The sequence below is a fragment of the Passer domesticus genome, chromosome 3 (assembly GCF_036417665.1).
Source record: "Passer domesticus isolate bPasDom1 chromosome 3, bPasDom1.hap1, whole genome shotgun sequence".
Classification (NCBI taxonomy): Eukaryota; Metazoa; Chordata; class Aves; order Passeriformes; family Passeridae; genus Passer; species Passer domesticus.
The window spans coordinates 42,653,085-42,666,530 of NC_087476.1; the positions used below are offsets into that span (position 1 = coordinate 42,653,085).

At 35.1% G+C, this 13,446-nt stretch overlaps 1 long non-coding RNA gene across 1 annotated transcript; it reads right to left on the reverse strand.

Moving 5' to 3' along the window:
- Positions 1–3,955: 3,955 nt before the first annotated feature.
- Positions 3,956–5,443, reverse strand: LOC135296442 (uncharacterized). Its single transcript, XR_010358554.1, has 3 exons — positions 5,316–5,443; positions 4,498–4,583; positions 3,956–4,170 (listed from the first exon to the last, which is right to left on the reverse strand). It is a non-coding gene; the product is annotated as an uncharacterized LOC135296442 (long non-coding RNA).
- Positions 5,444–13,446: the final 8,003 nt, after the last annotated feature.

Below are 13,446 nucleotides of genomic sequence, written 5' to 3' on the forward strand. Positions count from 1 at the left end.
TAGGCACAAGTGTTCACCTTTTTAAGAGCATTTTTTGTGGATTTAGTTTCTGCAGTACTTATTAGGTAAATCTGGGACAGATTAAAGTGTAATGAAGAGGAAACTTATTGTACAGAGACATTTTATATGTCGGTTAGGAGTTGCCAGAGTAATTTATATACATTTTTATTAAAATGTCTGGTAAAGCCATCTGGCAAATGCTGTTTGTAGTTTTATAAGGCCACAAAGACCTTCCATGTTCTGCTCTCAGTTATCTCATTTGCAACGCTGTTAGGTAATTCTTCTGTAAGGGCAAAGCTCTCTCTCGCTCTCTCTGCTCTTTCTCTTTTGGGTTTTAGTCACATTTCAAAACAGATGATAAACCTAAATGAGCTATAGAGATAGAATATATATTTCCTTTACATTCTAAGCTTTTTCACAGGTCCAGAAATATTTAGGGAAAGGATTTTTTTGCTATGTGTTTCCCAGGGATTGAAGTGAAGTAGACTGGGTTGTAAGTCTCTGAATTGTCTTTCTTGTCCTTTTTCAAAATGGTTTCAAGATTTGCCACACATCTTTTAGTAGTGGTTATTACAGGTATGAAGAAACAGCCAAGAGATGCTAATCATATAATAAGTAAAATTGTGTTGGTTTAGCTAATTAATATTCCTAATTTTATTTTAGGCAAAACAGTAGAGGTAGAAGTAACAGACAAGCTCTATGTTTGTTTATTTAAAAGCTCATCTGATTATATAAGTTTACTTCTTCCTCTAAAAGTGTCTTGAAACAAGACCCAAAATTTTAGAAATTTATAAAAAGCCATTCTGTGCATGGCACATTTTGCATTTGTATAAATGCAGTAGTATGTTTCAGTGACTAAATGTGTGAAATAAAGGTATGGAACTGAATTTAAGTGCATTTTAAAATACCTGTTCTTGTTTCACTTCTTAAAAAATTATTTCAATTTAAAATGGTATTCCTATTAAATTTCATACATACATACATTTGGCATCACTGGAATGCAAATTTTGTCTCATAAATAAGATGAACAACATGAAAATACAAAGAAGTTGGACTGCATTCCGAATCTAATTAAAACTTTTTATATTTGTCAGTAACAAAGTTATTCCCATTATCATCTCTGAAACTGGGAAATCTTATCCTCAGCTATGTCTGCCATTAAAAGAACAATGATGAACTTTTTCTAGGAAAATCAGCAAATAAAATATTCAGAATGTTTTTGGTATGCCCACTTCTGCAAAGTCGTGAAGTATACTCATTTAACAAACAGTTCTGTATATCAGACATTCTAGAGTAATGCAAGGTCCTATTCCAGGATGAGTATCTGAATTCTATCCACCTCAATTTCATGTGATGTAATTGCAATTTAATTGACTCAGATTCTTTGCAAATTACTCAATCCCCAATGTATGCAATTCTAACTGACTCTGTGGTTCAATGTTATTGCATCAGCCAAAAGTGTCAATAGAGCTGTCAGCAAAGGCAGCTCTGCAAGGTGGAGATTCCTCTGCCAGGATGTAGAGCCTGATCCTCATCCTGCTGATTCATCCTGCCTGTCCAGCCATGATGCTCTGAGAGCTGCCTCAGGGCTGGTGACTGTGCAGGTTCCTATCCTGACAGCTAAACCCCAGCTGCCTATTTTCAATGAAGAAGCAGATCCAGAATAGGATCAGTAATGCCACCTGGCTGCTGCTAAGTAATCCCTGAACATCTATTTTTACCACACTGATCAACTGAATTGACATTAAAAGAAAGAGTGCATTCCAAATGACAAGAAAGAATGAAATCCATATATCATTATGATAGCAGGTAGCAAATCAAATTGAGGGAATGGATTCATGTAACAGTTAGGTAAGTTTCAGAATTGGATATAATCTGGAACAGTTTTTATTGCCTTCTCCTTATTTTTCTCCTTAGGTTTGCAGTCAAGTACTTTGTTTTCTGTTTAAATAAAAATTTGCTATAAATTTCTTCACCTAAAATGTCTGGTTATTAAATGTGTATTTTGAAGAAACAGAAAATTTGAAGTTTATGCTTCTTATGTAACCTAATTCTGGTCATTTAATTCCACTGCAAAGGCTATTCATATACATGAGGCCTGCATCTGGGATCCTTATCCCTCAAAACCCAGTTTCACTTCAGAAATCTAAGTGCCTTTTAAAACATCACATTTATAGGAGTAATATCTTAAGTAATATACCAAAAAACCTTTTTCTGGACTGGCTTGTATAAAAAATATAAATATAAGTTGGTTTTTTTTCCTTCATCAGGACTTTAAAATTCACTTAAAACTGAGCCTGTGATCTGAAATCATCATTAGCCATTATATTTAGGTCCTCTGAACAACTGCCCAGATATCTTGGAAGAAATTCTTCAGATCTCACTGTGTCTACAGACTGAACTGCCTAGGGCTGTGGATTCTGTTGTGATGGCCAGGAGCCTACTTTTTGGTCTTGGCACTAGCAGATATAATATTACAGATTTTTTTTTTTGCATTTCTCACAGGAAGAGAACAGAATGTCTATCTGTTTCTTAAATTCCAACCTATCTTCCCTCTCACTGCAATACTGACCTTCTTTCCTGTTATGGTGTCCTGGCTTTGGCTGGGATAGAGCTAATCTTCCTGGTAGTTGATATGGGTCTGGTTTTTATTCAGTATGAAATTAATGTTGATAAAACACTGATGGTTTAGCATTGCTAAGTGGTGCTTACTCTCAATCAAGGACTTCTCAGTGGCCTGTGCTGTGCCAGTGAGCAGGTGCACAAGAGGCTGTGGAGCGGAAGAGGGAGCATGGCCGGGACAGCTAAGCTGAACTGGCCAAAAGGATATTCCGTATTACCAAACGGCACATTCAGTGTATATATGAGGGGGTTTGGCCAGGAAGGGCTGATCACTGCTTGGGAAGGATCAGACATCTGTCAGTAGGTAGTGAGCAACTGTATTGTGCATAATTCATCTGTCTTGGTTTGCAATTCTCTCTTTCTTTTCATTACTGTTATTAATAATTTTATATTTTTATTTTATTTAAATATGAAACTTCTTATTTCAACCCACAGGTTTGAAAAACCCTCTCGAGTTTTTTTGACTCTCCTCCCCATACCACTGTGAGTGGAGTGAGTGAACAGCTGTGTGGTACATAGTTTTCAGCTGGGGTTAAACCACTATGCCTTCAAGCAGGGACATTACCTCTTAACATATAATTAGGAGGCATGGAAGTTGTTCACGGGTTCTCTTCACCAGAATTAATGTTATCTAATTCAGTTCATATTTTGTTTATCGTGTAAACACAAGTAAAATTTGCATTTGTCATATAACAGAAGACATAGCATAGCATAAACAGCTTGCTCTGAGGACCAAAAGCATTTTTCTTTGACTTGAAAAAGCAGTCAAACTGTTGTCAATGATACCTGCTTCCTTGCATACTGTCATTTCAATAAACCATGAAAACATTCTCACTTTGAAATACTGACACAAAAGCAGCAGGAAGCACTCCTACATGTCTGAAGATTGTAGTTTGCAGCCTGCATTTACAATAGGTACAGAATTTAAGATCTGTATTAAAATGTTTGCTGTCCATTTGAACATATTTAACAGCTTTTCTGACGGCATATGCATAGAAAAAAGTTTTCTGTCATAACTCCTCTAAAAGTACATACCAGGTTTAAATAATGACTCTTTTTGGAAGCTAATTTGACAGCAACATCCAAGGAAAACTTTCACGATGCCACAATTTTTTTTTTTTCGTACAAAATCACTGTGATTGCACTTGATTGGAACTCTCAACTGGTTTTAGAGATATTTTGAAATGTATAATTTTTGCCCTCTTAGAGCTGTCAAGCAATGGGGGTTTTTTTGACATCTTAAAGAATTCTGTCGGGAAATATTTCTACAGTAATAAAATTCCACCTTTTCCCCAGCCCTTGTAAATGATGAGTACACAAGCATGACACCAGATTTGAAGTCAGACATCACGGTATTTTATTCATCTCTTGTTCAGTTCCTAAGTCTCCAATGAAGCTGATGTTTTATTCTTGCTCAGAAATCTGGGCTGGGCTGTCATATTCACTTGCAATTAATACATGTCTGTTACAGGCCAATGACTTTAACAATTGCAAACCTTCAAATATCTCTTCGGCTTCTCCTAACCAGATGTTGCCATGGTATCCAGTCTGACAGGAAAAAATAACATAGTTTGGTCTTGACAACTCTGTTGATGAGTATTACTGTTTTAGCTTATAGATTTAAAAAATATATTCTTATTGCTAAAAACTGTGTAAGAATTTTAATAATGCTATTAAGGTCAAAAGAGTGCACAAAACTTGCTCATAATCCTATATATAATTTTATAGCTGAATATTTGTATAGCCCTTGTTCATATTTTGACTGAGCAGGCATTTTTTTTTTATACACTAACTTAAAGCATCTGTTATTGTTTTTAATTTTTGAAGACAAACAATAAATAAAAATTCATATTCATTAAAACAGCATGGTATCACCTTAGGGTTTAAATTCTAAATGGGCATTAATGAAAGTAAGCTTCCTTCTCCATTGGGTTAATACTAGGTCTTTTGCAAGTGAAATGCTGCAAAAAATAAAATGTCAAGTCAGAGATTTTTTGTTTGGTTACCAGTACTCCTAAAAACGTGCATGTTTTTTCTCATGTTTTTGAATTACATTTCAGTAAATTACAGTAAATTCTTATGCCAGGTCAAAAGCATCTAACTTTTTATCACATTGAACAATTTCTCGAAGTAATAAGCTTTCTACTAATAACCTAAACAACCACTGAAACACTTTTCTGTGTAAGATGCCAATAATTAGATTGAGACAATTGAGATGAGGTAGCTGCTTTTCCTGATGATCATTAGATAGTAATGAAAAGCTTATGTGGTAATGAAAAGCACAAGTGAATAGAAAAACTTTACTAGTGTATTTAAAATTAAGTAACAGAAATGTGAGACTGAGTAAACTTCTATATCATAGAATTTTTCTTAGCATTTATTGATTGATATTATTTCAAAAATTATAGCATAAAGGTAATATTTACTGTACGGACAACTAGAATTTTGCACTGTCCTAGGCTTGCCTTGATTAAATTTTTTGGTAAGAAAGTAAAGGTCAACCATAGAAGTGACCTTCTCTGTGGAAAGCATTACAACTTCCTCCATATTTGGCAGAGCCGATTGCAAACTGGCTTTAAAGACTAATATACTAATTAAAGACTAATATACCAATTAACCAATTAGAGAAACTATAATGACCTCTATAAATGAAATTTAAGAGAGGAGAAAACCATGAAAAAATTCTCTTTTACTTCTTGCTTTCCTGTCAACATTTTCTTCCCCTTCCTGGTAAGGCCGGCCTGCACCAGGCCCCTGCGGCCTGGCCTCTGGGATGGAGAGGAGAGGGGAAGGCCGAGCCCAGCCGTGGGCCCTTGCTGGGCCCTGCCTGCAGTCTCTGGGCCGGGCCGGGTCTGCTGGGCTCTGGGTCGAGCCGGGCTGGCTCTGCTGCTGGGCTGGGCACTGTGCAGTGAGGCTGAAATTCTGCCACTGCTCAGTTTTGCCCTCAGCCACCAGGCAGGGGGACAAGAAGCAATTGTCCCTTGGCATGTTGCTGCTGAGTCCTAGCTGAGATCCCAGCCGCTCACCCCCAGTGCTGCCGCCGAAAAATCCTCCCCTGTGAACAACTCTGGCCTCTGCCTGGCAGAGATCATGTGTCCAACAGCAAAAAGCCATTTTCTAATGCAAGGGTGGGATAAAATATTAACTCTTTTCAGTGCATAGATGAAACGTACAGACATCAATCCTCTCTCAAGAGACAGAAAAGGAAAGATGAAGGCATGACAATAGGACAGTATAGATACACCAACATCAGTAAAGATGAGCTAAATCCTAGATGGGAGGAGAATGAGGAGATGCCTTAGTCTTAGGCTGAAATTCTCTTGAAAAACCATGGTAATGGACTATAATACACTAAAATCTCCCTGTAATTCATAAGAAGCATGGAGGGATGGAGCATTCAAACCATAAACATGAGCAAAGGCACCCATGCTGAAGCAAGCAAATGTTGAAATAGCTGATCCAGTGAGAAACTTGAACAGAGAGATAAGAGTGATGAAGACCCTTTGCCCCCAGAAGAGAAGAGGAAGATCTCTGTCCCCAGAGACGAAGATAATCTCAGAGACAGATGAAGAGAACCTTTGCTTCTGAACAGCTTGTTCTTCTACCCTGTTAGCTAAAGATTGAGGCCTTGAAAACAGCTGTTGGGAAAGCTGTAAGGAGAGGGAAGGGACATAGCAACAGATTTCCATCTTCTGGGTACCTGCTTCACTGTGACATTGAAGCCATGAGAGAAATGTTTCTTGTGGAAAAGTCCATCTGCCATGGCAGGGGACACTCCTCTCCTTAGGTGAACTGAAGAAAAAATATTTTAGGGGTGGTAAAATGACTGGTCACAGATTTTGTCCCTTCATGTTATCAGTGGGAATGGAAAGAGGAGGTGCGGGTAGGAGAAGTGTTTTGAAGGTTTATTCTGATTCTTATTAGTCTTCTTTTAGTTCTGTTCATAAAGTTTTCCTTTTGTCTCTTTAAAGTTTTGAGCCTGCTTTTGCCCTACTCCTAATCCTTATCGCACAGCAGAAAATGAATAAATAATTTTAGTGGGTGCACTGGAGTTTGGCCAACGCTTAACCCACTACATTAATTGATGCATTGGCAAAATTACCATAACATACACTTCATTGGTGTTTCTTCCCGGTTTTCAGACTGAAGCCACTACATGCACTTAAAGCAAAATTTTTGTCCTGAATGGAGAAAAATCTTGTATCCAGTAGAGGAAATAAGAGTGCGCATCTTTATATGCTAAAGTCTAAATCACCTAGAAGAAAGAACATTAGCTGAAACTATAAGGTGACTGCTTTTATTAACAGAAAAAAAAACCCAGAAAGAAATAGAAAAGATTAAAAATTAAAATAGGATACTATGATACTTTTTAAGGGATATCTAATCTACATTATCACACTATCAGGTAATTTTGATATGTGCAAAAAAGGCTTTAATTACTGGTCTGCATAGAGGATATCAAGCTTTTGGATTACAAATATCCTGCTTGGCAAATACAGACATGTTTGTTAACACAGGGAAAATTTTTGTCTGAAAAATAAACTGCCACCTCTAGATTCTTTTGTGATTAAGCAAAAACTTAGAAAATTGCATATGAAAAGACACAGACATTAATTTTGATGTATTGAGAAGAGTGGTGTATTTGAAAGATGTTTCTGAGCAAAGATAAGATTTTTTTTTCAAATTAATGTCATAAATTAGCCCAGTTAAATGAGTCAGATTTTCTGAGTCACTTTAATCTGCAGTATTATCTACTTACCTTTAAGCATTAATTTACTATCTGATATAAACTCTACAATTAAATTTGTGTCAATGTATTTATTTTCAGAACTATTTAGTGATATCACAGAATTTTTGCTTCTTTATTGATCATCTGACAAAAAATTGAAGATATTGTGACATTTAGTTATACTTACATAAATTTTCACCATTTGATAATGATAATTACATTTATCATTCATCATTTCTATTAGTGTAATTATGACATCATTTGAGCTTTGTTATAGAAGCAGAATAAAAAATTTTAGTCACCTCACTAGAGGAAAATATTTAAGAACAGACCATTTTCTGTGATGGTTAAAATAGTTCAACAGATACATTTACAACTCAGCACTTTGGGTTCACTGTTGAATCATCTTTTTGGAGAGCTGTACAGCTGTAAAGATCTATAGCTGGAAAGAAAAGAAATGCCATATAATATGGAGAAATATTAATTGAAAACTGAATGTCCTTGAAAAGTACTTAGTCTGAAAGTTTTCATAATCTGAAAAATTGCAAGTACTTATGTAGGATGATTTTTCAAAGAAAGATTATATACCTAATGTAAATTTTAAGTAGACATTAAAAGTCCAACTTCAATTTTGTAATTCTCCTTTTTCCACTTTTCATCCCCTTTGGAGTGACCAAAGCTTTATTTTCACCTGAATTTTGTTATAAATTTTATGTCTTTCAGAGCTGACTGTTCAGTGAGAACAGTTGCTAATACATTTTCCCCACAGTTAGAAAGGGACTGATCAAGGGCAGGAAGAGTGGAGGAGAAGGACTGTGGTGGGTAAGATTGAAAGGGAAATACTTGGAAAGGAATGCTTAAAGTCAGCCTGAATTTCATTTCAGCATAAATTTTTAAACCCTCGTTAGTTTCTGCCTGCTACTATAAGATTATTTTTTAGAAGACAGTTATTTTGATAATTATCATCTGTGGATTTTTCATAATCCATATTGATGTCTTGTGATATCTTCAAGAACCAAGCCACAAGAGTTTAAGTGTAATGTAAAAAAAATTAATAGTGTAATATATTCAATCATGAAGACCATAAACTTGTTGCCATGTATATAATAGGTGGAAAGATAATTTTAGAAAGGAAATCTAATTCAAACACATATTTTTTAATGAAGAAATTCTCCCTCCTTATGAACTCATTTTGATTTTCCTCATTTAAGTCTGCCAGATGAATGTTCAAAAAGGTTATATTGAAAATGAAATCATAGAATCATTGAATCATATAACCTTTTAGAATCATCTAGTTCCAATTCCTCTGCCATGGACAGGGACACCTTCCACTATTCCAGGTTGCTCAAAGCACCATCCAACACTGACTTGAGCACTTTGAGGGATGGGGCATCCACAATTTCTCTGAAGAGCTTGTTCCTGTGCCTCACCACTCTCACAAGAGAGAATTTGTTCCTAACACCTAATCTAAACCTACCTTTTTTCAGCTTAAGCCATTGTCCCTTATCCTATTCTATATGCTTTTGTAAAAAGTCTTCCTCCAGCTTTCTTATAGGACCTCTTTAGGTACTGGAAAGATGCTGTAAGGTCTCTCTGAAGCTTTTTCTTCCCCAGGCTCTCACAACCTGTCTTTGTGGGAGAGGTGTTCAAGCCCTTTGACTAATTTAGTGGCCTTATCTGGACATGCTTCATCAGTTATATGACTTTTTATACTGAACCAGAGGGAGTCCTGGTTCATTTATATTATTAAATGGACAGAATTGACTTAATTCAGTGGTCAGGAAACTCAAGGAATCTCATCAAAATAAAATAACATCTCCAAAAATTCATCTGTACTAGCTATCACATAGTGGAAGATGGACATGACAATGTCCTTTACGATAATGACTGTAATTATTGTCAAGGAATTGGCTGATTTTGAGTTGTTTATTGTGTTTCCCTGTCAATACTTTGTGAGAATACATCAATACTTGTGAATGAGACACGCAGCAAAGAAGATAAGATGGGAATGAAAGTGTCTCAAATTCAGAGAGACTTTTTGAAGTATGGATTAAGTGACAGAGGCAATGGGAGTTTGACAGAGGCAGGGTGGTATTCCATTGAGTAGATAAAGTATCTGGTTACAGAATTATACAAATGGTAACTTGGTTGTTTTGCTGTGGGCAGATCTTTTTATAAAAGAGATGTTTGAACGAACTTAACTAATGCACATTAGTTCCTACCTTTCTTCAGAATCTGAAGAAACAATCATCAGGAGTACTGAAATGATAAAGTGTATATCTTTGTAAGGCTTCAAATACTTCATATCCTGGATTTTATAGTACAATATAAAACCTGTGTTTAGAAAAGATGGGTGTTCTGCCTGTCCTGCATCATACATTTCTGGTTGCTAGAGTAACATGTAACCTTTATGTCCTCCACAACATTTATGCTGAGGATGGGAGCAATAGAATATGGATTAAGCCATGAATGTTCAACTAGAGTATAACAAATGTAAATTCTATTTCTGATTAACTACAGATTTAATGCTCCACTCCAAGCATCAAAACACTTTGCTTCCCTTTTGCCATTTTTTTTTTTCTCAGAGATGTATTCATTACTATTTTAGATGGTGAAATCCTTGAAGCAATAAGATTTTTTTTTTTGTGCGTGTGTGTGTTTGTTTGTTTTTGATACGGGAGGTCATTAGAGGCCTGGAAGGGTCTTCATAGGATCAATGCAGAATATTAGCCATTCTTCCATTAAGTTCCAGTCCAGCATGACACTCTATTAATGAAAAAGTGTGGATTATTTCCATCAATCCATATATAGTAGAGGAATAATGACAGTACATAATATTGTTCAGAAGAACATCCACAATTCTAGAATTTTCTTTTGATAAGAAAAAGTAAAAAAAAAAATTAGAAGTATGCAGCTGAAACCACACAATAAAAGGAAAATTAAAAAAGAGGAAAAGCTTTACATTTTTTGAATGATCATTTTAATGCAATAGTCATCTTATTAATAACATAAATTTCTAGAAGTGCAGAAGTATAGCAAAGGATATCCAATCTTTTTCTATTAGACAAATTAGTTGAAGAGCCTGTGAAAATTAGGAGTTTTTAAAGATGTACACAAAGTGCTGTACCTAATCAAGATGTAGAAAGATCATTTATCTCACCCTTTTTGTAACAAGTTTAGAATTGTTAATTATTCTTTTTGGTGAAGATTCTAAATTGCAGAGCAAAAGACAACATTCATAACTTCAGAAATATTTATAGTGCCATGAACTCTTTAGCTTTATCCTTCAGCTAAGGTGTGATTTTCAAGGAATTAGCAAACAACTCTTTTAATGAATTAAATGAGAAAATACTTCAACTTCTTTTTAAAATGTACTAAAGTGCAATAAGTTTTGAAAAGGACCTCTGTCACGTTTACCTCATCCTCTGTCATAAGTCAGAGAGAAACCAAATTCATTTTAAGGCTTAGATTATGTCATTTGCAGGATTTCTTTACTTAGAAGAATTTTTCAGTGAAGGTTTTGCTCTGCATGTTTTAGTGCATCTAACAGCATAAAGCTGTTCTTGAAACTTCACACAATTGTAGAATCACTGAATTGTCTAAACTATTGATTAATGGCCTAATAAGCTAAACAGAGACTGTAAATGGCCCAAGAATTTTCTTTTTTCCACAATGAGATACAGATAAAATTCAAAGTAGAAGGACACAGACCTTAAGTTTGTTTTTCCAGTTTAAGACTGGAATAAATTAATGATTTATTCAATTAAAAAAAGTATTCACTCTTAGCATTATTCAAATAAATCAATGTTCCTGATTCTTCTTTTGCCTTTAGCACCACTTTGGTAGGAGTCTGAGTAGGATATCCCTTCATCTGAGTCCTCAGTTTGTGTTTTCTACCATAGTTTTTGTAGATGTGCTTTCCTGGGTTTGTGGTGATGGGCTTTAAATGAGTCACTGTGATGGCCCTGCAATCAGAACTCCTGCATCTGTCATTGTCTCTCTGTGCTCTTTTGTGGATGAGCTTTTGACACATAACCTAACATAAAATATTTTACCTGACTGAATTTTGAGGAATAGACGTACACCATTTCATAGAATTTCAAACTTTTTCCATTAGATACAAGAAGTATGTGTATACAGGGTGACTGCACACATCTAATTTTCAGAAAGATAGATGGCAACTTGAATTTGAACTAAAAACAAAGCATAGCATTCCTGAAGAAATTTATATCACTGTTTAAATGCTATTGAATCTGAAAAGTTAACATAACTTTCATATGCTGAGATAAATCAACATTTCAAAGTACTGCTTCTAGAAATAGTCATGACAGATAGGTAAAAGAGTAATAAAAAAAGAATGAAAAGGGGAAAGGAGGATTGTGGGTAAAGAGACATTACAAGAAAATGGAAGAAAATCATTAGAAACAACTGAGTAGACAATAAAAGAGAAAGTAGATGTGGCAATGGAGATAGAACGGGTGTCATGACTATCCAGACAAAGGAACGGGTATAGTGATAATCTAGACAGAGGTATCATTGCTGGCTTTTGAGGCCATATGAACTCATTTCCCATAGATTGCAGTCTCCTGTTTGCTTTTCTTCAGGGAGGGCTTCAGTCATAACTCACTGGGTATTGTACTGCCAGAACAATAGAAACAAGACTGAAATCAGTTCAGAGCAAGTTTATAAAAACTAAGATGTTTTTATTGATTCCTTTATTATTTTGACAAAACACAATCCTAAAGAGGTTCTAGTTGTGCACCACTTTACCAAGTCTTCATATTTCTACTGGTAACCAAGATCAGTTCCCTTTTGGAAGTTGAGACAAATGACTTACATTTTATGTAATCTACTCCTGGGGTTCATCTCAGTCTGACCACAAATTCAGATTCCTTTTCCTTACAAACTAATCTCTAGTCATTATTTCTAGTATTTACAAGAAATAGAAGATGCCAGAATGTTCTTTGAATTGCAAACTGTAACTATTTACAGTTCTGTCTTAAATCAGAAAACAGAACTTGAGAGATCTCTTTAAAGGTTATGCTTTAGGGGAAAAGGAATTTTTGGGGGAAGAGGAATCTAAATAGATGCTGCCATAATTTCTTCTAATTCTTCCATCACTAATTTGTGGCTCCTTCTTTTGCTGGGAGAAAAATATAAATCAGATTAATCGCAAATCTTCACTAAGAAACAAAATAAAAAGGGAACTCTAGTGCAAGTTAATCTATAAAAACAGGTCAGCATTTCAATTTATTAACAGTTCAAATGTCAGTTTCTGATCAGGCCTATGTATCAACAAGTGTTTTTGTGCCTGAAAAGGTAATTAACACAGTCATGGCCATATGAATAAAGAACATATGTTTTATTAAAGTTTCAGACCAGAGTGAAAAAACAAATGAAAAAAAAAAAAGCACCAATATTATTAAAATAATTTTTTTCATTTAAAATACAAACTGATGCTTTCATTAAGACAAGAAGTCTCTTCTAAATTGCACTGAAGGCAATATAAAACCCTCCACTGATTCCAATGACCTTTAAAATCATTATAATCTTCTAGTAAAAATTCTTAACAATACCAGTAATTTGTGTCAAATAAAAATTAACTCAGAATTATAAAAATAAAAATATCTAAAATATCAACTGACAATGATAGATCAGTTTTATTGCCTTCTGTTTTGTTTAATTTGTTCTATTAAGAGATGCCACTATATTCTATATTTTGTTATAATTTATTACCTTTTCAGATGATAACTAATAGGGTCAGTAGTGATAGGGAAAGAGGTAATGGTTTTAAACTAAAAAAGGATGCCTTCAAACTAGTTATAAGGAAGTTTTTTACAATGAGGATGGTGAAACACAGGAACAGCACAGGAACAGGTTTCCCAGAGGGGTGTTGAATGCCTCATCCCTGGAAACATTCAAGGCCATGTTTGATGGGGCTCTGAATAACCAGATCTGGTTGCAGATGTCCCTGCTCATTTTGAGAGAAATTGGACTACATGGCCTTTAAAAAACCCTTCCAAACCAGAGTATTCTGGGATTCTATAACTTCTTGGTGGAAGTTTTTTGTATTTTCTCTTAGTGATGGTATCTTG